The sequence below is a fragment of the Lampris incognitus genome, chromosome 2 (genome assembly GCF_029633865.1).
Source record: "Lampris incognitus isolate fLamInc1 chromosome 2, fLamInc1.hap2, whole genome shotgun sequence".
Classification (NCBI taxonomy): Eukaryota; Metazoa; Chordata; class Actinopteri; order Lampriformes; family Lampridae; genus Lampris; species Lampris incognitus.
This window is the reverse complement of record NC_079212.1, coordinates 145,186,640-145,211,371: the sequence shown is the minus strand read 5'-3', so window position 1 is coordinate 145,211,371 and position 24,732 is coordinate 145,186,640. Positions and strand designations below refer to the sequence as shown.

General features: G+C 50.7%; 2 protein-coding genes across 2 annotated transcripts in view; both read right to left on the bottom strand.

The window, feature by feature from the left end:
* Positions 1 to 13,017, bottom strand: part of chd6 (chromodomain helicase DNA binding protein 6) — a 168,807-nt gene extending 155,790 nt beyond the window's left edge. Inside the window, exon 1 of the mRNA XM_056301897.1 lies at positions 12,854 to 13,017. The gene's annotated coding sequence lies outside the window, so the exon portion shown is untranslated. The remainder of the gene's footprint in view (positions 1 to 12,853) is intronic.
* A 4,393-nt stretch (positions 13,018 to 17,410) lies between these two features.
* Positions 17,411 to 24,732, bottom strand: part of ripor3 (RIPOR family member 3) — a 144,778-nt gene continuing 137,456 nt past the window's right edge. Inside the window, exon 27 of the mRNA XM_056301896.1 lies at positions 17,411 to 17,475. The gene's annotated coding sequence lies outside the window, so the exon portion shown is untranslated. The remainder of the gene's footprint in view (positions 17,476 to 24,732) is intronic.

The window sequence follows — 24,732 nt, the reverse complement described above, 5'->3', positions numbered from 1 at the left end:
TGTGGAGTCACCAGCCGCTTCTTTTCACCTGACAGTGAGGAGTTTCACCAGGATCACACTGCTCCCCCCCCAGTTGCCCCAACCGACCAGAGGAGGCGCTAGTGCAGCGACCAGGACACATACCCACCACATCCGGCTTCCCATCCGAAGACGCGGCCAATTGTGTCTGTAGGATGCCCGACCAAGCCGGAGGCAACACAGGGATTCAAACCGGCGATCCCTGTGTTGGTAGGCAACGGAACAGACCGCCACGCTACCCGGTCGCCCTGAGAGGGATTATTTTTGTATGACTCCATCCATCGACTTTCAGGAAACTCCTACTCATTCCACCGTATATTCCTATGTGAAGTAAAACCCGACCTGAGGTTTGGCCGTTTTGTTGGCACGTAGTTGAAAAGGTGCACGACGTGACAGCAGAAGTGAGGTAAGGAGTAAAAACAGTCCACTTCCACGTCACGTCGTCTCTAAATGCAGTTAGAGCGAGGCCTCGTGCCAACGTGTACATTTCAAGACTGGGGGCTAAGAGGGCTACACCTCCTCCATAGCCAGACCTGCTCATAAGCGATTTGATCGATTGAAAAAAGGACCCAAAATATAGACTTCAAAACACTGAGGTTTGCTGCTGCAGAGCAGCTTTTCTCCTTTTGGTTCACTAACATCAAACTCCATGAGTCATTTGACCTATGACGTAGTAAATCAGTCACTGCTCTCATCAACGCTGCGCCCGCGGAAGCACTGATGCATACAGATGCATACTGAGCAGAAACCAGGTTCACAACCCAGCCTGCACACGTCGCATTAAAGGCTGCACGGTTGCAATCTCCTTCATGGAACATATCCCCCAGGAACCAGCAAGACTGGAGTCCGCTAATGCCGCTGGCTTCTCTGCCCCCCCCCCTTTTGCCCTCCCAGTTGTACGCGGCCAATTACCCCACTCTTCCGAGCCGTCCCGGTCGCTGCTCCACCCCCCACCCCCCTCCAGAGCCAGGGAGGGCTGCAGACTACCACATGCCTCCTCCCATACACGCGGGGTCGCCAGCCGCTTCTTTTCACCTGACAGTGAGGAGTTTCACCAGGGGGACGTAGCGCGTGGGAGGATCACGCTATTCCCCCCAGCTCCCCCTCCCCACTGAACAGGCGCCCCGACTGACCAGAGGAGGCGCTAGCACAGCGACCAGGACACATACCCACAACCGGCTTCCCACCCACAGACACAGCCAATTGTGTCTGTAGGGACGCCCGACCAAGCCGGACATAACACGGGGATTTGAACCGGCGACCCCCCTGCTGGTAGGCAACGGAATAGACGCCACGCTACTGGGACGCCCGTGTTGCTGGCTTCCAATGTTGTAGTACTTGAGTCCAGGACTTGTGACTCGACTTGGACTTGAGCAATGCTGACTCGGACTAAACACTGGGGACTCAAACTCAACTCGGACTCGGGGTTTAGTGACTCGACTACAACACTGGTGTGTGTGTGTGTGTGTGTGTGTGTGTGCACATGCTTGCGAGTCCATTTGTTTGGCTGTTGTGTCACAAAGTAAATAAAGCCCGTTTGAAGGGGCGACAGCTGTGTCGCTTTGCTTCATGTTGACCTTTTTTATCTGTATGCCAGAGTGGAGCACTGGAGCCCATCTTGGAACTCGACTCGGACTCAACCTTGATGACTCGGACTTGGACTCAGGTAACGGGGACTCAGACTCGAACACTGGGGACTCGAGACTCGACTCGAGGTTTAGTGACTCGACTACAACATTGCTGGCTTCTTATAAGTGCAATATGTCTCCTACATGTGTAATACTAAACATGTGAGTACTGCAGAGTAATGCCCCATTTGTGACTTGGTTTTTACTTTTTGCGCAGTGTACAGAAAGATCTAGATCACTCCATAACTGCTCACTTCCTTTCAGATTAAATATTTACTTGCACTGATAATTAGACGCATCACATCACAGACGTTAGATTTTTTTTTTAATTTTAAAACACTGCGTCGTGATATCTCGCTTTGTGTGTCTGTTTACCACCTCTGTATCTACTGACCATCTGAAGGAAGCCTGGTCCACCGAGCTCAACCTTGACATGTCTGACAGCATCTGGAATGACGGTTTGACCAGAATCCAAACGTGCTCGATCAATGTCAGACACAAACTGATCCAATTCCAAGTCCTCCATAGACTCCACTATTCAAAGACCAAACTACACAACATTTCCCCATCTGTTTCTCCCTCATGTGATAGACGCAAAGCTGCATAAGGTTCTCTCGCGCATCTTTTCTGGCTCTGTCCTCATTTACACAAATTTTGGTGTGAAATATTCCAGTGGTTCTCCGGAGTCCATGAAAGGGACATTCCTGCTGATCCAGATCCGGCACTGTTTGGATGCTCAGAGACTGCTTTAAGCTATACACCTGAGGAACAATCAGCATTGATGGTTGGCATGGTAGCTGCTAAAACAGACTGGAAATCACCTACACCCCTGCTTTCACAAACGGCTCAAGTGAAATGATCAGTCACACAGATGGACAGAATACGCGTCCGTAAATCTGAAGCACCCAATAGATCCTTGAGCATATGGGCTCCATTCACTGACCATCTCAAAGAAAAATAATTTTCAATTACACTCTGTAGCGATGCAACGTGGTACTCTTCACCTTTTATCTGTACTCTTGTAACACCTGTGTAATTTCTTGAAAACTGCTGTGAACCAAGTTATATTATACACCTATATATCATATACTTATATGCCAGGGCTGTATACCGGCGAGAATCTGGCGATACGATACGTATCACGATACAGGGGTTACGATTTGATATATCACAATATATCACGATACTGTAAGAAACCTGGTATATTGTGATACTGTAAGAAAGGTGATATATTGTGATTTCATAGGCCTGTGTTCTTTGTGCTTATGCTACTTCCCGTCTCAGTTTACGTGCTTGGGTTGGAGTGGAAGAGGCTTAAGATAGATTACAACACTGTTATCTAGCGGTCGTGGGGTTACACACAACACAACATGTTTGTCACGAACCTTTACATGTAAACAATTAAAAGTCGATATAGTGGTTTTGAGAATCGATACAGTATCACAAAAGATAATATTGCGATACCTGAGTGCATTGATGTTTTCTTACACCCCCTACTATATGTCTGGCAGCTCTTTTTTCTCCTTTTCTCCTTTTTGTTGTTGTTTTTCTCTTTTGTCTGTTAATTTTTGTTTTATTTTGTTTTATCTTGTTTGCATGTGTCTTGAATCTAAAACTGAAAATAAAATATTTAAATAAATAAAACACTGCGTCTCAACTCGTCCAGCCACAACTAGCTTTGACCTTTCTGCAAACTTCCTGAGCTGTCAATAAACCCCAGGTAGACTAATTTGCTCTGTAAGCCAAGGCACACAGGAGAACACTTCCAAATCCAAGCCAGTTCTGAAAAGACAGAGCATCACGCCCACGTGGGCCAAGAAAGATCTCTGCAGATGTTTTATCTCTCAGTCATACATTCACACGAGATGATTATGAAAGGATGACGTCTCACACGCTCAAGGGCGCCAGAAACTCCCAAGATCCAACATCACACCAATTACAACAATGAGTGGTGGACAGCCAAGACTCGGCTTTCTGTGCTTAAAAGAAAATTAATGAATAAAGTTGTGAATAAACCCTCTCATGGCCTGGCGGCCTGTCCAGGGTGTCTCCCCGCCTGCCGCCTAATGACTGCTGGGATAGGCTCCAGCATCCCCGTGACCCTGAGAGCAGGGTAAACGGTTTGGATAATGGCTGGACGGATGGAACCCTGCATATTGTCTGGTACAGTCCCATTTGTAACATTCTGCTGTTCACTTTTGCCTCACTTCACCACAAACTAGTCTGTCACCGGCCATGACATCGCCGACCGACCCACAGACAACAACAGCACTTCCTCAGGACTCACAAAGACATCAGGTTATAAATGTACGCCATGTTTGACTTTTTTTTATTATTAATTTTTTTTTGCCCCCCCCCCTTTTCTCCCCAATTGTATCTGGCCAATTACCCCACTCTTCTGAGCCGTCCCGGTCGCTGCTCCACCCCCTCTGGCGATCCGGGGAGGGCTGCAGACTGCCACATGCCTCCTCCGATACATGTGGAGTCGCCAGCCGCTTCTTTATACCTGACAGTGAGGAGTTTTGCCAGGGGGACGTAGCGCGTGGGAGGATAATGCTACCCCGCCCCCCCCACACACTGTTTACCCTCCCCCCCAAACAGGCGCCCTGGCCGACCAGAGGAGGTGCTAGTGCAGCGACCAGGACACATTACCATATCTAGCTTCCCATCAGCAGGCACGGCCAAATGTGTCTGTAAGGACGCCCGACCAAGCCGGAGGTAAGACGGGGATTCGAACTGGCGATCCCCGTGTTGGTAGGCAACGGAATAGACCGCCACACCACCCAGATGCCGGTTTAAAGAAAATTAACTTTAGAAAAAAAATTATTTTGGTGCTACACATCCGGCTTCCCACCCGCAGACACGGCCAATTGTGTCTGTAGGGACGCCCGACCAAGCCGGAGGTAAGACGGGGATTCGAACCAGTATTTCCCTGTGTTGGTAGGCAACGGAATAGACGGCTACGCTACCCAGATGCCCCGTCACAATTTGATTTAATTGATGCTTGGAGAATAAAAAATTCAGACACCGGACAGTAGGCATGGGTCAGGGTTACAGGGAACAGAGTCAGTGCTGCAGGCCAGACAGGGTGTACACCACCTGACACCTTCACACCAGGTCAGTCAGGAGCAACAGATAACCACTTAGCCAAGCTGTGTTGTATCGTTCACCAACAAAGAAATACAAACCTTTCTGGCATTTTATATGAAATCACTACAGGATAGGCCTTTTTGTGCAAAAATTGGATTAGTTTAGGTAATTTGGAGAGGGGTGGGGGGGTGAAAAGTACAGTATGACTCAAAGTCAAATAACACATTAAAGGAGTTGCTATAGCAATTTGCACTCCTACGCCTATTTTATGTGATGCCTATTTAAACTACAGTTCAAATAAATTGCTTTGGAATACATTAAGAGTAAATTAAGAAGTGCTGTGTGGTTTACTACATTCTCATGTAACCTTACACATAACACCAAAAACAACAATGATAAAAATAAAATAATGACAATAAAAAAAAATGTCTTAACCCAGCCACTGAGGATGCACAAGCCAGTTAATTCTTAGTGCCACTCCCAAGCCCAGATAAATGGGGAGGGTTGCGTCAGGAAGGGCATCCGGCATTAAATCTTTGCCAAATCAAGGCGTCCAGGTAGCGTAGCAGTCTATTCCGTTGCCTACCAACATGGGGATCACCAGTTCGAATCCCCATGTTACCTCCGGCTTGGTCGGGGGTCACTACAGACACAATTGGCCGTGTCTGTGGTTGAGAAGCCGGATGTGGGTATGTGTCCTGGTCGCTGCACTAGTACCTCCTCTGGTCGGTCAGGTGCCTGTTCAGGGGGAGGGGGAATTGGGGGGAATAGCGTGATCCTCCCACGCGCTACATCCCCCTGGCGAAGCTCCTCACTGTCAGGTGAAAAGAAGCAGCTGGTGACTCCACATATATTGGAGGAGGCATGTGGTAGTCTGCAGCCCTCCCCGGCTTGGCAGAGGGGGTGGAGCAGCGACTGGGACGGCTCGGAAGAGTGGGGTAATTGGCCAGTTACAATTGGGAAGAAAAACAGGGAAAATTCAACAACAAAAAAAAACTTTGCCAAATCAAATATGAGGATCTTAAATCAGATTTCCATAGCAGATCAATCGAGGGCCAGGTTACCAACGACCGCCACCGGTACTGTTGGCCAGCAGGGTGTGCCAGTGGAAACGATGCTACTGTTGGGCAAAGGCAAAGGAGAGGGGGAAGGCATGTCCAGAGGCAGTGGGAGAGGAGGAAGGGTGTGGAGGTGAAAGTTGGAAGTTTGAATGTTGGCACTATGACTGGTAAAGGGAGTGTGCTGGCTTATATGATGGAGAGAAAAAAAGATAAGATATACTGTGTGTGCAAGAGACCATGTGGAACAGGAGTAAGGCCAGGAGCATCGGAGGAGGGTTCAAACTCTTCTACCATAGTGCAGAGGGGAGGAGTAATGGGGTAGGGGTAATTCTGAAGGAAGAGTATGTCAAGAGTGTGTTGAAGGTGAAGAGAGTGTCAGACAGAGTGATGAGTATGAAGCTGGAAATCAAAGGTGTGATGATGAATGTTATCAGCGCATATGCCCCGCAAGTTGGGTGTGAGATGGAAGAGAAAGAAGAATTCTGGAGTGAGTTGGATGAAGTGGTGGAGAGGGTACCCAAGGGGGAGAGAGTGGTGATTGGAGCGGACTTCAATGGGCATGTTGGTGAAGGGAACAGAGGTGATGGGTAGGTTTGTTGTCACGGAGAGAAATGTGGAAGGACAGATTGTAGCGGATTTTGCGAAAAGGATGGAAATGGCTGTGGTGAATACATATTTCAAGAGGGAGGAACACAGGGTGACATATAAGAGTGGAAGCACGTACACACAGGAGGACTACATCTTATGTAGGAGGCGCGATCTGAAAGGGATTGAAGACTGCAAGGTGGTGACAGGGGAGAACGTAGCTAGGCAGCATTGAATGGTGGTCTGTATGATGACTTTGGAGACCAAGGAGAGGAAGAAATTGAAGGCAGAGCCAAGGATCAAATGGTGGAAGTTGAGGAGGACAACTGTTGTGTGGATTTCAGGGAGGTGTTAAGACAGGCACTGGGTGGTAGTGAAGAGTTGCTGGATGGCTGGGCAACCACTGCAAAAACAGTGAGGGAGACAGCTAGGAAGGTACTTGGTGTGTCATCTGGACAGAGGAAGGAAGACAAGGAGACTTGGTGGTGGAATGAGGATGTACAGGAAACTACAGAGGAAGAGGATGGCAAAGAAGAAGTGGGATAGTCAGAAATGAAGAAAGTAGACCAGCGTAAAAGGAGATGCAGTGTTAAGCGAAGACACAGGTGACGAAGGCATATGAGTTTAAATACTTGGCCAACTGTTCAAAGTAGCGGGGAGTGCAGAAGAGAGGTGAAGAAGAGGGTGCAGGCAGGGTGGAGTGCGTGGAGAAGAGTGTCGGGAGTGATTTGTGACAGAAGGGTACCAGCAAGAGTTAAAGGGAAGGTTTACAGGCTGGTTTTGAGACCAGCTATGTTGTATAGTTTGGAGACAGTGGCACTGACGAAAAGACAGGAGGTGGAGCTGGAGGTGGCAGAGATGAAGATGATAAGATTTTAGTTGAGAGTGATGAAGAAGGACAGGATTATGAATGATTATATTAGAGGGAAAGCACCGGTTGGACAGTTTGGAGACCAAGCAAGAGAGACAAGATTGAGATGGTTTGGATGTGTGTGGAGGAGAGATGCTGGGTATATTGGGAGAAGGATGCTGAATATGGAGCTGCCAGGGAAGAGGAGAAGAGGAAGGCCAGAGTGGAGGTTTATGGATGTGGTGAGAAAGGACATGCAGGTGGCTGGTGTGACAGAAGCAGATGAAGAGGACAGGAAGAGATTGAAACAGATAATCCACTGTGGCGCCCCCTAATGGGAGCAGCTGAAAGTAGTAGTAGTAATAATAATAATAATGTTCAAGAAAAAAAGAGCTCTGGTATCAGCATCGGTAGATATCCAAATTCAGATATCAGAATCGCTACTGAAAAAAAAAGGTATCGGTTCATCTCTAAACATTAGCTGTTGATTGAACCATGAGGGATCAAACCTCTGGACATATGGGTACAAGACAGAATCCCTAACAAGGCGTCATCCATCTCTCAGCCACACCCAGACACTAAACAGCAGGGTGAAGGGCTCACATTCCCGTGGAGAACATCCCACGGTGGACATCACAAAACACAGTGAGGTAACTCTGAGTGGCAGGGTTCAATTCCAACGATATCCAGCATCCACTATCTTTGTCCAATTCAATCATTTCATGTCAGATTTAGAATCCAAAATCTGAAAACCAACAACAGACTGTCTTTCATTGTTTTGACTTCGTTCTGAAGTTAAAAATAGAACATGAGACATTGGAATACCTGTGATGGCCTGGCGGCCTGTCCAGGGTGTCTCCCCGCCTGCCGCCCAATCACTGCTGGGATAGGGTCCAGCATCCTCGCGACCCTGACAGCAGGATAAGCGGTTTGGATAATGGATGGATGGAAATTGGAATACTTGTTGTCTTCGATTTTGTCATTTAACATTCCCTTGTTGTGACCAGGACGTTACGGACTTTTCTTCTCCGCGTGCCGGGACAGATGTGGGTAGCTGCCCCGAGTCATTCAGTCATTCCACTCCGTCTGCTAGCTACTGAACTTGAAGGAATTACAAACTGTGGTAAAGTGAGCCGCCAAGTGGGAAACCATGGTCCGGCCAGCCGCCATCTGAATTTCGGTATTTTTGCAATGAAATTTAGACAGTGGCTGGCTTGACCGCGGTCTCCCACTCGACCAGACAGAGTGGAATGACAATGACTCGAGGCAGCTAGTCATGTCTCTCCAGATGCTTGAAGAGAAAAAAAAAAGTAAACAATTCCGGTCACAGCAAATTGGAAATGTTAAATGACAAAATTTAAGACAAGAAATATCCCATTTTCTCATGTTCTGTTTTGTAACCATCCATGCATCCATTATCCGAACCGCTTATCCTGCTCTCAGGGTCGCGGGGATGCTGGAGCCTATCCCAGCAGTCACTGGGCAGCAGGCGGGGGAGACACCCTGGACAGGCTGCCAGACCATCACACAGGGCCGACACACACACACACACACATTCATACTTAGGGGCAATTTAGTACGGCCGATTCACCTGACCTACATGTCTTTGGACTGTGGGAGGAAAGCGGACCCCCGGAGGAAACCCACGCAGACACGGGGAGAACATGCAAACTCCACACAGAGGACGACCCGGGATGACGACCCCCCCCCCAAGGTTGGACTACCCTAGGACTCAAACCCAGGACCTTCTTGCTGTGAGGCGACCGTGCTAACCACTGCGCCACCGTGCCGCCCCTATTTTATAACTTCAGAACAAAATCAAAACCCGGAAAAACAGCCCGTCTGGATTTGGGAACAAACAATGCACTAATAGGTCATTATGGGTTTTCAGGATTCGGGATGTGAAATGACTGAATGACACATGGATAATCTACTGCAACTGCAAAAAAGAGCTCCTTCATGGAGTCATGCTGGATTAGCCTGCAGAAAACACTGTCCTGGATGTTACAAAGCTAAACTAAGTTTTCATACAAACGTCCTGCCAACCACTTGCCTGAACATTCCTGGTAAATTCTGACAACAGAAGAAAAAAAAAAAACTTTATATGGCACTTGTAAAACCAGAGATTGCCCAGTGATAAACTTTTGCAAAGTTGTAAGTTTCTTAATATTCAAATGATCAGTGAAGTTTTTGTCTGTATGACACTAAATTATATGACACTGCATTCAAAAAAAAAAAAGTAAACCGTCATTAAGCAAAAACAACCAGGTCCAGAACAACCCAAACACTGGGAGGGATGCCGGTGCTGGACTGTTGGGGATGCGTGTGTTCGTCTGGATGCAGATCTGAGCAGGTCAGACCACAGTCTGGTCTAGCTGGTCCCATTTTAAAGGCAGAAGGTGTCATCTCCGAAGCCTGGTTTTACCACCTTGAAAAAGTCAACCACTGGAGCCAAAGAGGAGCTAAACGGCTGTTTTCCCTCGCTGAGTGCTGTGACGCAACAGCCTACAAAAGGAAACGCGTTAAGAAAGTGCTGTTAATTTGTTTAGGGAGGATTTATCCATTAACTCAAGTATGAGAATGTCCCTATTTGTCTCTCATTTTTGTCTCTCATTTTTCAGAGCTATGCTTAGTAGTCGGTTGCCCTGTGATGGACCGGCGGCCTGTCCAGGGTGTCTCCCCACCTGCCGCCCGGTGACTGCTGGGATAGGCTCCAGCATCCCCGCCACCCTGACAGCAGGAGAAGCGGTTTGGGTAAGGGATGGACGGGAAAACAGAGAGAGAACATTCAGCAGCATTTCAGCCAGAACCAGGTGACGCTGGCTCCGTCGCCTCAGGTCTGCGTTTTCCAAACCGAGCCCACCCGAGTTTCTCTGAAGTTTATGTACTAGTTTCATAAAAGTATGCGTCTATGCAGGCTGCACGTCAATGAGCATCTGTGAAGCAAGCCGAATAAGGTGGCTACGGAGTTAACAATGTTCTATCCTAACACACTGTGCAACACACCGCAAGCAAGTAACGTCAGTCCGCTGCAAGAGAAAGTGGCGTCTTTTTTTCTTCTTTTTTTTTTAAACCACATACATTTTCCCAGGCAGCCTGGAGACTCGAACCATGACTTTTTACACACAAGGTCACTTTTCCAACCTTTAGGTCACATCCACTGCATCGCTCTAAATCAGAAATGGAACAGGGTACACTTTTCACACATTATTAGCCATGTGCGGATTTCAACTTTTAGCCAGAGTCAAGTGTCTTCATAAACTTCAGCTGGTCCAGAACTCAGCTGCCCGTATAAGTACCAGAACTCCTTCCATGGATCACATCACTCCTGTTCTGCAGCACCTCCACTGGCTCCCTGTTAAATACCGTGTTGACTTCAAGATCCGGCTCCTCACCTTTAAGGCCCTTAATAACCTAGCTCAGTGCTTCTCAACCCAGTCCTCAAGGACCCCCTATCCTGCAGATTTTCATTGTAACCCTGCATCGGCGGCCCTGCTTGTACTTACTCAACCAGTCATCTCATAGCACTTAATTATGCAAGGTGTGCAAACTCAGACACTGATTGCTGATTGGTTGAATAACTACAAAGAGGTACCTATTCAGGATTGCAAAGAAAATCTGCAGGATAGGGGCTCCTTGAGGACTGGGTTGAGAAACACTGGCCTAGCCCCTTCATATCTTTCTGAACTCCTTCATATCCACACGCCCCCCCCCCCACACTCTTGGATCCTCTTCTGCTCTCCAACTGACCACACCACCGGCCCGCTGGACTACCATGGGGTCTAGAGCCTTCAGTCGTCCTGCCCCCCGCCTATGGACCTCTCTCCCACAAGACCTTCACAACACTGACTCTCTTTCAACCTTCACATCCCGTCTCAAAACGCACCTTTTCAGACTGGCACGTTCAGTGTGACCCACGCTGCAGCACTGAGCTTTGTGCAGATGGTGATGGTATATTTACCTGTTGTGTTCACTTGTTGTTGTCTACCTGCTTTGTGTTGATGTGATGCTGTCTGATACGGGGCTGCTGGTTTTTGCTGTGTTCTGTAAGGTGTCCTTGAGGGCTCCGAAAGGCGCCCACAAATAAAACGTGTTATTATTATTATTATTATTATTAGTCTCGGTAGAATCGAACCTGTGATAACCACGTACCTACTGATGAAAGCAGCAGTCCGCGGTAATCACTTCCACCTCATTCTCTCATTAACGTGCTTTGGGCTGCCCGCGGAGCCTCCTCACCTGCGGGCTGCTCACCTGTACGCGCGCCCTTTGTCTGGGGGGGGGGACGCTGGCGCGTGCGGACTGTCGCACCTGGCAGGGTCAAGGGGTTGCGCGCGGCGGCGACACACACACACGTACTACACACACACACGCCAGTGAGCTAGCATGCTAATTAGCCATCGTGGATCTCCAATAGGGTTTCTAATGAACGCCAGAGAACCCGCACTGGGCGCAGGGCTAAACCGGCTAACGCGGCTAGCTCTCTATAGAACACCGTAGCATTTGTCACAAGTTGCCGAGGGGGGGGGGAAGAGAACTTCCCAGTGTTTTCCGACCAGCACAGACACACACACACAGAGACACACACACAGAGACACACACAGAAAGAGACAGCGTGTCCTATTTCATGTTAGCACTCTTAGCTTGCAGAGCTAGCCCGCTTTGCTAGCCCCGTTCTTAATAGTCCGCTCCTCTACACGTGCGGACACCCTGCAAACTCCTTCCCGGGGACATCGCCCTCCCCTCCCCGGTGTCCTGCTCACCTGCTCCGGACAGCGGACGCACGCTTAACCCCGGCAAGGCATCGTCCGGCTCGCCCGAGAAAAACACCGCCGCGTTTACCGCCCCGCATTTATCTCCCAAGGACACAAAAACGCCATGACAGTTTAGAAAAATGCATAAAAAATGAGAAGGAGAAGGGGAGGGGGGAGGAGGTGCGGGGGAGGGAGGGGAGGGGAGGGGGGCCGGGGAAGAGGAGGGAGGAGGAGGAGGAGGCGGGGGGGGAACTCCGTGCGTGCAATTTTCTTTTTTTAATCCACATAAAACCCAGAAGCTCCCGGCTCTCCGGACTTCATTCAGTCGGGGATGCCGGAGTTCCTGCGCCGCTTCTGGGCGCCGTGCGGGACGTCAGCCGGGGCCGCGGACGAGAGCGAGAGAGAGGGGAGGGGAGGGGGGACGCGGCGGACGAGAGAGGCCAAAGTTAAAAAAGACGCTCACTTACCTAAAATGGCCACTGCAGCAGCCAAAACACAAACAGCGATTATTTGGTGGAAGTTTAGCAGCGGCGGTCCGGGCTCCTAAAGCAGCCGAACTTAGAGCCGGGGCCGCGGCATTCGAGCCTCTCATTGGCCGCGGCCGCGGCGCAGCCGGCCGCGGTGCTTCGTCCCATTGGCCGCTCGGCTGTCAATCAAACGGGGTGTTTTTTTTTTGTTTTTTTTTTTCCCCTTCTGTGTTTGTGTGAGAGCTCGCAGCGCATCGCAGCCCAGCACCATTGTGTGCGCTTTTTTTGGGGGGGGGGAAAGAGGCGGGGGAGGGGGGGGCGACGATTCGCGTTGACGTAAGTGTTATGGAGACGGCGCGTCCGCCCCGTCCGTCCTAGTTATTCTGCCCGCTTCGCTTACCACACGCCGCCGGGGAAGTCGTCCGATCCGACCGCGGGAGGAGGCCACCTCCGCCGGCTCCGCTCCCGCCGTGCGCCGTGATGGAAGGGCCCGCGCGACACATGGGTGAGCCGCGCGCCCGGGGGGTTCACGTCGCGCCTCCGCCGCGTCCACCAATCATGTCGCTTCTCGCTCCGTCGCCGCGGGGCCGAAGGGCGGAAAAGGGAAAAAAGAGAAGCGCTCCACGTCTCGGCGGACCGTCTTCCGTTTCCCGGATGTTCCGATGACCCGATTCCGTATTTGCGCTGCCCGGCTGGCGACGGGCTGTTGCGGGACCGGGTTTTTGAGTCTATTTGGTAAGGAGTTCTTCTGGGCCGAAGTTCTGGCTTCACGGATGGCTGTGGTGTGCACATCGCAGCCGGTCCTGCCCTCTCTCTCCGAACTCGGGCCGGTGTCGGTGTGTCTTGACCCGGCGGGCCCGTCCCGCCCGGTCCACCTGCTGCCCTCCGTGTCATCCTCCCTGGCGTTCGGGGGACAGTGTCGACGTCAGGTTTGAAGCCGTGTCCGCTGTTGTGAAGTCCTCTAGTCGTGGTCGTGGGTAGGTGAACTGACTGGACTCCACGGTACCTGTGTGAGTGGGAATCTGGTGAACTTGTTGCTGTACTGGAGTCAGTCGGTTCGGTGTGATCGCATAAGAGGAACTGGACTTGGTACGTTGCTGTCAGTTACACGCGTGTACGCAGCAAGAGTCCATTCCGTTATCCCAACCGCTCCTCCCAACTGGGCCGCGGGATGCTGGAGCCTGTCCCAGCAGTAAATGGCCGGCAGGTGGGGAGACACCCCAGACAGGCCGGCAGGTGGGGAGACACCCCAGACAGACCGGCAGGTGGGGAGACACCCCAGACAGGCCGGCAGGTGGGGAGACACCCCAGACAGGCCGGCAGGTGGGGAGACACCCCAGACAGGCCGGCAGGTGGGGACACACCCCAGACAGGCCGGCAGGTGGGGACACACCCCAGACAGGCCGGCAGGTGTACAGACCGGCAGGTGGGGAGACACCCCAGACAGGCCGGCAGGTGTACAGACCGGCAGGTGGGGAGACACCCCAGACAGGCCGGCAGGTGGGGAGACACCCCAGACAGGCCGGCAGGTGTACAGACCGGCAGGTGGGGAGACACCCCAGACAGGCCGGCAGGTGGGCAGACACCCCAGACAGGCCGGCAGGTGTACAGACCGGCAGGTGGGGAGACACCCCAGACAGGCCGGCAGGTGGGGAGACACCCCAGACAGGCCGGCAGGTGTACAGACCGGCAGGTGGGGAGACACCCCAGACAGGCCGGCAGGTGGGGACACACCCCAGACAGGCCGGCAGGTGGGGAGACACCCCAGACAGGCCGGCAGGTGGGGACACACCCCAGACAGGCCGGCAGGTGGGGAGACACCCCAGACAGGCCGGCAGGTGGGGAGACACCCCAGACAGGCCGGCAGGTGGGGACACACCCCAGACAGGCCGGCAGGTGGGGAGACACCCCAGACAGGCCGGCAGGTGGGGAGACACCCCAGACAGGCCGGCAGGTGGGGAGACACCCCAGACAGGCCGGCAGGTGGGGACACACCCCAGACAGGCCGGCAGGTGGGGAGACACCCCAGACAGGCCGCCAGTCCATCACAGGGCCGGTACATTCAAACCTACGGACAATTTAGTACGACCGAGTCACCTGACCTACATGCCTTTGGGCTGTGGGAGGAAACCGGAGCAGGCGGAGGAAACCCACGCAGACACGGGGAGAACATGCAAACTCCACACAGAGGACGACCCGGTATGACCCCACCAAGGTCGGACTACCCCAGGGTTCGAACCCAGGACCTTCTTGCTGTGAGGCGACCACGCTAACCACTGGGCCACCGTGCTCCCCTACACAGCAAGATGAGAAGAAAAGTCAAGAGCCAAGTATGAGATTAGATATCAAAGTACAAAGGGGCGTCCGGGTGGCGTAGTGGTCTAGTCCGTTCTCTACCAACACGGGGATCGCCGGTCCGAATCCCCGCGTTACCTCCGGCTTGGTCGGGCGTCCCTACAGACACAATTGGCCGTGTCTGCGGGTGGGAGGCCGGATGTGAGTATGTGTCCTGGTCGCTGCACTAGCGCCTCCTCTGGTCGGTCGGGGCGCCTGTTCAGGGGGGAGGGGGGGAATAGCGTGATCCTCCCACGCGCCAAGTCCCCCTGGCGAAACTCCTCCATGTCAGGCGGAAAGAAGCGGCTGGCGACTCCACATGTATGGGAGGAGGCATGTGGTAGTCTGCAGCCCCCCCCCCCCCCCCGGATCGGCAGAGGAGGTGGAGCAGAGCCCGGGACGGCTCGGGAGAGTGGGGTTAATTGGCCAAGTACAATTGGGGAGAAAAAGAGAAAATTCCAAAAAAAGAAGAATGAAGTACGAAAGGAAGAGGCATGAGCGCGGGTTCAAGTACGAGCAATATTAGAGGTATACCCGAACAGGTTTGAGTGACAGCAGGCTGTGATGAGACCGGTTCGGGTGGCTGTGAAGCAGCATCGCTCAGTGGATGCTGCACATGCTGTGGTTATAACGGCACAGCTCCTGCAGCGCACCCTGCTGCACACCTTAGCTATTGCTCTATGAAGACGGATTTGCTACTCGCTCTTCACGCCCCACAGGGAGAGGGGAAGGTATCTGCAGCTCGCCTTACAGGCCCCGGGTGTGTGCCACTGATTAAAATGGTGGTTGTGCTGGCAAATAATGTTTTATGTACTGAAGAGACTTTGTCAAACTGCATGCTGGGACAGGGAAGTTAAAAACACTACCTTGCTTAAAGGCAACCCACCCGAGATGGCAAAACTGCTGTGGCCCGGACCCGTTCCACACCCGACACTTTCACCCGGCCCACATACCGCGTGGAATGATGGCACTTGGGTGGTCCGCTCCTGTTTGCCAGATCTGGGCCAGAACCAAGCCATAGCAATGCCGCATGTGCCACATATTTGCCAAGGGTGGCCATATTTGTTTTGTGATATTTGGGCCATATTCACCATTTACCACACGGGCCACTTCAGGGTCACATCCAGACCAAATGTTGCCCAGAGCACCGCATCTTTGCCACAAAAGACCCACATGTGATTTGGCTTATTTGGGCCATATTTGCTGTTATACATGTGGACCACTTCAGGCTCACATCCGTTTTGTCAGGGCCAGAAGAAGGCCACCAGTGCCACATCACTGCCTGAAGTGGCCCACATCCGGATGCTGTCTGGGGTGGGTCTCTTAATTGAGAAATGTCTGAAGATCTTGAGCTACACATAAAGGACCCGACAAACAGTGCTTTTTTTTTTTACTCTTTGTTTACTTGTCCAATAAAGGGGAATTCACACCTGTGTAGTTTAGTGAACAGAGGAAAAGGCTCGACAAGGTAAACCGAGTTCACAAAAAGGTTGATTTAATTGAGGTGAGTGCTGCTTGTCCAGGTGTGTACCACATTTCCCAGTGAAACCTTATTCAGGAATTATTGTGGGGAGTATTTCTACCCCAAGCCTGTAGGACACAGTGCTGTGGAGGTGTAAGAAGTGCCCCAGACACCTCAGGTCACTGGTTCAGATCTGTGATCTTCTTGGTAAGTTACTCTGAACTGTTTTCTCCTCTTAACCTTGACAGCAAACCTCCTGCTGCTCCACTGCAGCAGCTCAGCAGCCACCTGTGGAACATAGGTTGTACTGGGCAGCCCCCAGTGGCAGGCAGCAGAAGACTGGTCGTACTGGGCAGCTCCCAGTGGCAGGCAGCAGAGGACTGGTCATACTGGGCAGCTCCCAGTGGCAGGCAGCAGAGGACTGGTCGTACTGGGCAGCTCCCAGTGGCAGGCAGCAGATGACTGGTCGTACTGGGCAGCCCCCAGTAGCAGGCAGCAGAGGACTGGTTGTACTGGGCAGCTCCCAGTCGCAGGCAGCAGAGGACCGGAGCTCCCAGTGGCAGGCAGCAGAGGACTGGTCATGCTGGGCAGCTCCCAGTGGTGGGCAGCAGAGGACTGGTTGTACTGGGCAGCCCCCAGTCACAGGCAGCAGATGACTGGTCGTACTGGGCAGCTCCCAGTGGCAGGCAGCAGAGGACCGGAGCTCCCAGTGGCAGGCAGCAGAGGACTGGTCATACTGGGCAGCTCCCAGTGGCAGGCAGTAGAGGACCGGAGCCCCCAGTCACAGGCAGCAGATGACTGGTCGTACTGGGCAGCTCCCAGTGGCAGGCAGCAGAGGACCGGAGCTCCCAGTGGCAGGCAGCAGAGGACTGGTCATACTGGGCAGCTCCCAGTGGCAGGCAGTAGAGGACCGGAGCTCCCAGTGGCAGGCAGCAGAGGACTGGTTGTACTGGGCAGCCCCCAGTGGCAGGCAGTAGAGGACTGGTCATACTGGGCAGCTCCAAAGGGCAGGCAGCAGAGGACTGGTCGTACTGGGCAGCTCCCAGTGTCAGGCAGCGGAGGACTGGTCGTACTGGGCAGCTCCCAGTGGCAGGCAGCAGAGGACTGGTTGTACTGGGAGCTCCTAGTGGCAGGCAGCAGAGGACTGATCGTACTGGGAGCTCCCAGGTGTGAATGTGGAGAATAGCTGTGTTGAAAATGAGCGTCGGGCCTACAGCGGCGTTGCCCTTCAAGAGGTTAGAAAGACACATGTAATTAGGCTGATGGGAAAGTGTCTTTTCTAATCCCATAAAGAGAGGTTTCTATACATTGAGCCTGTCATCTACATGAGCTGAAGGTAATTAAGCCAATTACCAAGTAAACCCATTTAAAGCCATTCACCCAAGGCTCTTTATCCAGACATAAAGAGAAAACAGGTGCAGGCCCTCTGGACTGAATCTGGCATTTTAATGTTTGTTTTTTTGCTATCCTTTAAATCCAGTGGTTTTCATTGGGGATGCAGTGAAACTGATGCTGGGATGGTACATTGGACCAATGCCAGGCTAAAACGGAGTCTCTGAACGGAGATGAAATCCAATACCAAAAGCCCTGAGTAACATGTCACAAATAAGAGCAGAATAACTTGATTTACTGCATTTTTGGCACATGAATGCCTGTTTTTCCTTAATGAGGGAGCAAAATACTGATTGCAGCTCAACATTTTGCCCACTGAGCCCAAACTAATGGTTTAAATCTGCAGTAAAAAACTTAGATTTGTACTTGAATCGGTATCGGCGGTGAAAAGGGGATTATCAGTGATCCTTATTTTCCATACACTGGGTTGTGGGATGCCCACAACAAGAATAGGGGAAAAAATGCAAATTTTTTGGCATCAAATATATATTTTCTTTCAAATAAAACTATTTTCGTACTTTTTCAGTCAATGACATTTTTTTAATGATTTAATGATGTTCCCAGACATCAGTAAAATAATGCTATAATGTTGACACCTTGTCTGCTTCATTTGCTCGTTAGTCGACCATGACTGAAGACTGTAAATAGGAATAGTGCATAAAGGGGACTTAATTATCCAACTTCTTGACAGGTCATGAGAATTTATTGTTCCTATTACTGGACAGAATAGTTGGTAGGTCGTGGGCTAAAGTGTGTCTTCTCAAGTGGGTCACAACATGAACAGGTTTAGGAACCCCGTCTTTAAGCCATGTGACCACGAGTCATAGTACATTAAAAGTAATTCTGAAGAGGTGAGTTGTGATTAATGATGTGAACGTGGACAGATTGGTGCAGTCTGATGTGTTTGAGGAGGGGGTTGCAGGGGGCACCTAAGGAGAAGGCTCTGTCACCCTAGGTCCTGTGTGGTGGAGACAGGAGGTCCAGTGCTTGGTCCCTTATGGTGGAAACAGGAGGTCTGGTGCTTGATCCTGTGTGGTGGAGACAGGAGGTCCGGTGCTTGATCCTGTGTGGTGGAGACAGGAGGTCCGGTGCTTGGTCCCTTGAGGCAAATTTGTGATACTGGGTTATACAAATAAAATTGACTTGACTTGACAGAAAGATGGCGGATGTTGAATTGTGGACTCTTCCAGCCACCATGTACCATCACACTGTGTCCCGACCTTCACACATCTTCTAAAGCTCTGTTGACGTACATCCTGGATAAAGTTTGAACACTTTTTTTGCTAAACGGGCATTTCAGAAAATATTTCACGCTGAAGGACACAAAGAGAAACTGAAGTGTAATTTCAGAGGCAGATTACGTCAGGGTAGACGTAGAAGGTCTGTTTGTTTAAAGGTCATAAGATCAAAACTGGAAATGAAATAAAGAGTTTGGAAGTGTCATTTCAGCAGTAATTTCTACAGCTGTTTTTTGTTCTATGTCTTTTCCTTGTTACCGACACTGAAGGTTGTCAGTCAACATAAAGCTGATATACATTGAAGGTGTCATGTTCAGTGGATGGTGTTGGTGGATTGGGTGTTTTCCCTATCTGACTGCTCCCTCATGATGTTGACCCTGCCTGATTGTTCCCTCATGATGTTGACCCTATCTGACTGTTCCCTCATGATGTTGACCCTGCCTGATTGTTCCCTCATGATGTTGACCCTATCTGACTGTTCCCTCATGATGTTGACCCTATCTTATACTGTTTCCTCATGATGGTGACCCTATCTGACTGTTCCCTCATGATGGTAACCCTATCTTACGGTTTCCTCATGATGGTGACCCTATCTGACTGTTCCCTCATTATGTTGACCCTATCTTACTGTTCCCTCATGATGTTGACACTATCTGACTGTTCCCCCTCATGATGGTGACCCTATCTGACTGTTCCCTCATGATGTTGACCCTATCTTACTGTTCCCTCGTGATGTTGAACCAATCTGACTGTTCCCTGATGATGGTGACACTATCTGGCTGTTCCCTCATGATGGTGACCCTATCTGGCTGTTCCCTCATGATGGTGACCCTATCTGACTGTTCCCTCATGATGGTGACCCTATCTGATTGTTCCCTCATGATGATGACACTATCTGACATTCCCTCATGATGTTGACACTATCTGACTGTTCCCTCATGATGGTGACCCTATCTGGCTGTTCTCTCATGATGGTGACCCTATCTGACTGTTCCCTCATGATGGTGACCCTATCTGACTGTTCCCTCGTGATGATGACACTATCTGGCTGTTCCGTAATGATGGCGACCCTATCTGACTGTTCCCTCATGATGGTGACCCTATCTGACTGTTCCCTCATGATGGTGACCCTATCTGACTGTTCTCTCATGATGATGACCCTATCTGATTGTTCCCTCATGATGATGACCCTATCTGGCTGTTCTCTCATGATGGTGACCCTATCTGACTGTTCCCTCATGATGATGACACTATCTGGCTGTTCCGTCATGATGGCGACCCTATCTGACTGTTCCCTCATGATGGCGACCCTATCTGGCTGTTCCGTCATGATGGCGACCCTATCTGACTGTTCCCTCATGATGGTGACCCTATCTGACTGTTCTCTCATGATGGTGAAGTCTCTTTGTGTCTTCTCAGTTTATGTAGTTTTTGCCAGTTCACTGAAATCACTTTCAATTAATGCTAAGTCACTGTGATTAATCCTGTTGTTTTTACTGCAAGGCAGCCAAATAAAGTTCTCCAACCTCCAAAGGGTTGTCGGTGTCTGGTAAATTTCAGACTTGTTTGACCTCCTAGACTTAAACCACTGACGTCCGTCTGTCGCTCATTAACCTGTCTGGTCCTTGTCACTAAAACGTAGTCTTACTGACTGCCATTATCTCAGTAATGTCTGTAGCACTCCTTCCTTGTGTAATGATTCATTTTTTTCTTCCAATGAATCAGAGAGGGTCAGATCTCCTCTTGACATGGAGGTCATGTTCTCGTGTTTCCAGTCTCTGGTTTGGCTTTAGTCATGACGTGTCACTTAAGTCAGTCAGCTCACATCCTGCACAGCTCCGTCCACTAACGGACACACATACCAGGGTTTTGTTTTGTTGGGTTTTTTTGTGTGTTTTTTGTCTTTTTAAATGTTTCCCCCTTGTTCTCCCCAGTTGTACCTGTCCCATTAACCCACTCTTCAGAGCTGTCCCAGTCTCTGCTCCACCCGCTCTGCTGGTTCAGGGAGGGCTGCAGACTACCACATGCCTCCTCCCAGACATGTGGAGTCACCAGCCACTTCTTTTCACCTGACAGTGAGGAGTTTCACCAGGGGGACGTAGCACGTGGGAGGATCACGCTATTCCCCCCCAGTTCCCCCCTAACAGGTGCCCCGACTGACCAGTGGAGGCGCTAGTGCAGTGACCAGGACACATACCCACATCTGGCTTCCCTACCCGCAGACACAATCAATTGTGTCTGTAGGGACGCCCAACCAAGCCGGAGGTAACACGGGGATTCGAACCGGCGATCCCTGTGTTGGTAGGCAATGGGATCAGCAGTTTGAATCCCTGTGGACCGCTAAGCTACCCGGACGCCCCCAGGGTTTTACTTTTTTTGGGGGGGAGGTTACTTTTTAATGAAGCCTCCATTGATTTGGTTGTTGGTTCATTTCCTCATCCCGACTGAACCTGACAGGTAAATCCTGGTTCACCGGCTCTGCACTAAAATGGAAACACCAGTTGCATTTGACTGCATCAGCTGGACAAACTAACAAAGACTCACGTTATCCGAACCTATCAGCTGCGGGTGAAAACTAAGTTGACATTTTACATTTGTCTGAACTTAAAAGTAAAATTATTTAATCAAAAACCAGAACTACAACTTGTAAATGACAGTAGTGAATAAAATGTGTTTTCAGGCATCTCCAGGTATCCCCACCCTTATAAACAATACAGCACAACACAGTGGCATAACGACCGACACCAACCACCGGTTTCATATGCAAATACGGGTGTGACCATTAACTAGCATTACAATGGCCATGTGTACTGTTCACAGAGGACTGGGGGAATAGTTGCAGTCACAGCATTGTAAGATGGAGACAGATGTACTGTTAGCCCCCCCCCCCTCGGTTCAGTGATGGTCTTTCCCTCTTCACATAGATGGCCTCTTTGACTCCCTGTTCAAACCAGTGTTCCTCCCTATCAAGGATGTGCACATCCTCAACCTTGAAAGAGTGGCCACTGGCCTGTAGATGGTGTAGACGGTGGAGACTGTAGACGGTGGAGACTGTGTAGATGGTGCAGACTGTGTAGATGGTGCAGACTGTGGAGTCCTGGCCTGACACGTTAGCTCTCCTGTGTTGTGTCATCCTCTTGGCAAAGGTCTGTTTGGTTTCCCCAATGTACGGGCTGGGGGGGGGGGGGCTAAGAGGACATCTGTCACCATCTTACAATGCTGTGATTGCTAGTATTCCCCAGCCCTCTGTGAATAGCACACATGGCCATTGTCGCTCTAGTTAATGGTCACACCCATATTTGCATATGAAACTGGTCGTTGGTTTGGGTCCTTATGTCACTGTATTGTTTATAAGGGTGGGACACCTGCAGTCAGTTGAGACTGAAGAGGTCACCTATGCCCCTTTCCCGCTACATGGTACCGACTCGACTCAACTCGCAGAGTGTGGTTTTCCATTACTGTAACAGCGCCCCCTCAGTGTAGCTGGTCTGCATTGATTTTGGTCCTCGCTCCTGCTTCTTTGGAACCTCGACAAAGGTGGTACCAGAACAGCGGTAACAGTTACCAAAATGCCGGTACTTTCCAGTAATGGAAAACAAAAAAGTCGAGTTGAGTCGACCCGGTACCATGCAGTGGAAAAGGGCCATTATGCCCCTTTTCCACTGCATGGTACCGGCTCAACTGGACTCAACTCTACTCCCTTTTTTTGGTTTTCCATTGGGCAAAAGTTAGGGATAGTACCTAGTACCAGGTACTTTTTTTGGTACCACCTCTGTTGAGGTTCCAAGTGAGCTGAGCTGATACTACACCACAATAAATAAATAAATAAAGCATAAATATTAATGTATATTTATTTAAATACTAATAAAATCTTGAAAAAAAACCTAGTCTACACGCCCACAAACGAGCAGCGGGGCTTCGTCGTGAGGGGACACTATCTGCAGTGGAAAACCAAATCCCAAATAGTAAAGCGAGTAGACTCGAAGAGTCGAGTCGAGTTGAGCCAGTGCCATGCAGTGGAAAAGGGGCATTAGATGATGATGAAATGTTTCTGTCGACAGACGTTGTGTCCAGATGAACGGACTCACCCTTCTCTGACTTCTTACCTGGGTTGTTGAGCATGAAGACGGATCACCTGTCTCTCGGCGACTGAGGAAAAGTTTTATTTTCCTCTCTGATGTAGATTAATGTTTCATATTTGCAATGTGTCACTACGATCTGGATGAGGTCCCGGGGCCCTGAATTGCAGGTAAAATGGGACCATGTACATCTGAGAGGGCCGCGTAGAACGTTCCTTCGTCAGAATGACATCCATTGTGTCCTCTGATGTCCCATTTCGGTCCGTGCGCAGATTCTTGTTTAATTTATGAATCCTCAGATTGAAGAAGACGGAGTCAGCCAGCTGGTTCAGTACCAAAATTCCCCTCGGGGATGAATTAAGTATTCTGACTCTGATGATTCTGATTCTGACATCACTGGACGGAGTACAGGGATGAAGAGAACGAACTCGGGCCCTCGCCGACCACTACAGCCTCGTTTTGAGCTCCTGTCTCAGAAGGAGGCTGAAAACTGAGCACAGTGTCTTAGACTACGTCCACACTGAGAGTTCAGTTCAAAATGCTTTCTTTCCCTTTTGTCTTTCCATCTATACAAAGACCTTACACAACTCTTCTGCACTTACCATACGCACGGTTTGGTGCCCCGTTGGAGTCATTACATGGCTAATCCACAAGGGGGCATCAAAGCCACTAAGTGGGTAGGAAGAAGCTTTAAGTGGGCTATTCAAAAACCACCACCAAGGAGGAATATTTGATACATTCTCAATCGCCACGAAAATATTGTAGTGAGTTCAGGGGACAGCCGAGAATCAGCCACAGCCAGGACTCGAACCTGGGTCGCCCGCACCACAGGTGGCTACGTTAACCAGTCAACTAAAGGGTCCGACCCGTTAGCCAAGGGCTAGCGAGTCTAGTCATGCGTGGTCGTTACACTACCCTCCTCATCTTCGGGAAGCGCGTCCACATGCTTCAGCCTATCAGCTCCCGCACGCCTCTGGGCTCGCGCTTCCGATGGCCTCACGGTCTCACCGTCGCACTTCTGACACCAATGCAGCGAACTCGGGGGTGGGGGGCAGCCGGGAATCGCCGCAGCCCGTTGGCTAAGGGGTCGGACCCTTTAGCTGACTGGTTAGCACGGCCGCCCGTGGTGCGAGAGACCCGGGTTCGCGTCCCGGCTGCGGCGGATTCTCGGCTTCCCCCCGAGTTCGCCTCAGTATGTTAGGAAGCTACTCTGTAGGTCACGTAGAGGCACCGAGAACGCGCCACGGCGAACATTAGTCTCTCGCTTTACTCAGATGAAGCGAGGCATTGCCAGTTTTATCGGATGTCATCATCCAACTGCCCGTCTTGGTCTAGGACAGGAGCCGCAGGATATTTAGGGGCCCAAGCTCAGAGGCCGTGTGATCCCCAGGGGACCCTACTGCAGTCGCTCAGATCTTTACTCTTATTCCTCCGTTGGTGAACGTGGTACTGCGGCAGACACGGAAAACGTTACCTAAGTGAACATGTCAGCGGAGGTATAGGATGGCGCAGCAAGTAAGACACCAAACATGACATGTCCACCAGCAGGTGGCGCTATAATCAAGGTAAGCACGTTTTGGCCAGTGACGTCCACATTGAACGTAGCACATCGAAACCCTATAGGCCTCCGCCACTTCTGCCAGTAATGTTTTCACGGGATATGCAAAACCTCCTCTTCCGAACTCCTCCTAGGCTGTAAATCCGATCTGCACGAAACGTGGCAGCTAGACTCCCTGGACCCTCGAGATCAAACAACTTTATTAATCGTGCTATG